This window comes from Hylobates moloch, unplaced genomic scaffold, assembly GCF_009828535.3.
Source record: "Hylobates moloch isolate HMO894 unplaced genomic scaffold, HMol_V3 SCAFFOLD_3010, whole genome shotgun sequence".
In the NCBI taxonomy this organism is placed as follows: domain Eukaryota; kingdom Metazoa; phylum Chordata; class Mammalia; order Primates; family Hylobatidae; genus Hylobates; species Hylobates moloch.
The window spans coordinates 4,561-7,282 of record NW_026655285.1 but is presented as its reverse complement, the minus strand read 5'-3'; the positions used below and the strand labels follow the sequence as shown (position 1 = coordinate 7,282).

The window sequence follows — 2,722 nt, the reverse complement described above, 5'->3', positions numbered from 1 at the left end:
GAATTAATTTTTGTATAAGGTGTAAGGAAGGGATCCAGTTTCAGCTTTCTACATATGGCTAGCCAGTTTTCCCAGCACCATTTATTAAATAGGGAATCCTTTCCCCATTGCTTGTTTTTGTCAGGTTTGTCAAAGATCAGATAGTTGTAGATATGCGGCATCATTTCTGAGGGCTCTGTTCTGTTCCATTGATCTATGTCTCTGTTTTGGTACCAGTACCATGCTGTTTTAGTTACTGTAGCCTTGTAGTATAGTTTGAAGTCAGGTAGCGTGATGCCTCTAGCTTTGTTCTTTTGGCTTAGGATTGACTTGGTGATGCGGGCTCTTTTTTGGTTCCATATGAACTTTAAAGTAGTTTTTTCCAATTCTGTGAAGAAAGTCATTGGTAGCTTGATGGGGATGGCATTGAATCTATAAACTACCTTGCCAGTATGGCCATTTTCACGATATTGATTCTTCCTACCCATGAGCATGGAATGTGCTTCCATTTGTTTGTATCCTCTTTTATTTCGTTGAGCAGTGGTTTGTAGTTCTCCTTGAAGAGGTCCTTCACATCCCTTGTAAGTTGGATTCCTAGGTATTTTATTCCCTTTGAAGCAATTGTGAATGGGAGTTCACTCATGATTTGGCTCTCTGTTTGTCTGTGATTGGTGTACAAGAATGCTTGTGATTTTTGTACATTGATTTTGTATCCTGAGACTTTGCTGAAGTTGCTAATCAGCTTAAGGAGATTTTGGGCTGAGACGATGGGGTTTTCTAGATATACAATCATGTCATCTGCAAACAGGGACAATTTGACTTCCTCTTTTCCTAATTGAATACCCTTTATTTCCTTCTCCTGCCTGATTGCCCTGGCCAGAACTTCCAGCACTATGTTGAATAGGAGTGGTGAGAGAGGGCATCCCTGTCTTGTGCCAGTTTTCAAAGGGAATGCTTCCAGTTTTTGCCCATTCAGTGTGATATTGGCTGTGGGTTTGTCATAGATAGCTCTTATTATTTTGAGATACGTCCCATCAATACCTAATTTATTGAGAGTTTTTAGCATGAAGGGTTGTTGAATTTTGTCAAAGGCCTTTTCTTCATCTATTGAGATAATCATGTGGTTTTTGTCTTTGGTTCTGTTTATATGCTGGATTACATTTCGCTTCTTGAGAACCTCAACTGCTGATGGTGCTAAGATGTTGCCACATGATAGCTAACATTTGACATGTTACTTAGTGCCAGGCATTGTTCTAAGTGTTATACATGTGTCATCTCATTTAGTCTGCAGGACAACACTGTATATATATAAACATTTGTATATATTTACATTATTATATCTATTTATTTGAGGAATTCATATATAGATAAAAGCTTAGTCAATCGAAAGCAAGTGTTTCTAGATGCCTTTCTCCAGCTCTATTTCTTGCCTTTACAAATTGCAAGAAAAGTGTACTCAAAACTGAAGTACCCTGTCCTCATCCAAAGATGTCCGATAATGTGTGGGCCAAAGGTGGTTGGCGCTGATTCTGTATAGGGGTGGGACAGAATGTGGCGCTGTTCTCACCTTGTTTTGCTTTGTTGTTGGACCCTCCAAAAGGCCTGAATTGGGTAAAGGTAGATTTTAAGAATAATGTAAGTGGAATGCATCTATGTGGATTTCATCATTTTAAGATGTAACACAAACACTTCATTTCAACTTGAGATTCGACCCCTAAATCCCCTAAGGGAGAGAATATTATATTTTAACAAAATGCCATGTAACTACACAATTAACATAAGGCTTTGAATAGACTACTAGTTGTGGATTTGACCTGCCCATGGATATTCACCCACAAAAGTGACAGCCATATCAGTTCTCTGTGATAAGTGCCTCATTGTCACTCCAAGCAACTGGTCACTGCTGACTGTTAGAGGACAACATATGTACCAAGCTAGGGCAACCATATTTTCTGTCCTAGAAAGTAAGAATCAGATTCCTTCCACCATCTTGCAGCCTGTGGAGACCTGTTGGGAACAGGACTTCTAAAAGGCAAAGATGTCTGGAAGGCTATGGTCCAAGGCTATTTTTGCTGTCTATAAGTGGGGTCTCTAGAACCAAAGGGAGCATACATTTCTTCTTAAAATTGAAGGTGTTTATGCCTGAGATGAAACTGAATTCTATTTGGGCAAGAAATGTGCTGATGTATACAAAGGGAAGAACAACACAGCGATTCCTGGCAGTAAACCAAACAAAGCCATAATAATCTGGGGAAAGGTAATTCAGGCCCATGGAAACAGTGGCATGGTTTGTTCCAAATTCCAAAGCAATCCTCCTGCTAAGGCCATTGGACACAAAATCCGTGTGATGCTGTGTCCCTCAAGGATTTAAACTAATGAAAAGTAAATAAATAAAAGTGGATTTGTGCTCTTGTAAAAAAAATAAGACTCAGGATTCACAAAAGGATAGAAATCCTCTGTGTCTGGCTTAAACTGAGGGCATGTAAATCCAGGGTCTGTGGAGGGGTGACACTGAGCACAAAGAAACAGAGAGTCGAGGAAAGAAAAAGAGAGTAAAATACATGAGCAGGGAGAAGATGTCCTGAGAGACCATATGCTATCATATAGTGGGAGAGAAACAGAGACAAAAGGGAAACTACCTTTGTTCTTCAGGTCAGGGTTTCTGTTTCCTGCTGCTGGGATTCCAAGTACTGTATGTGCTTTAAAACTTTGCTTCAGCTCATTTAAAGCGAGACTCTTTTAT

The 2,722-nt window shown here is 39.6% G+C and overlaps 1 pseudogene; it reads left to right on the top strand.

The window, feature by feature from the left end:
• The first annotated feature begins 2,017 nt into the window (after positions 1–2,017).
• On the top strand, positions 2,018–2,350 carry LOC116465105 (large ribosomal subunit protein eL33-like; annotated as a pseudogene).
• The last annotated feature ends 372 nt before the right edge of the window (positions 2,351–2,722 follow it).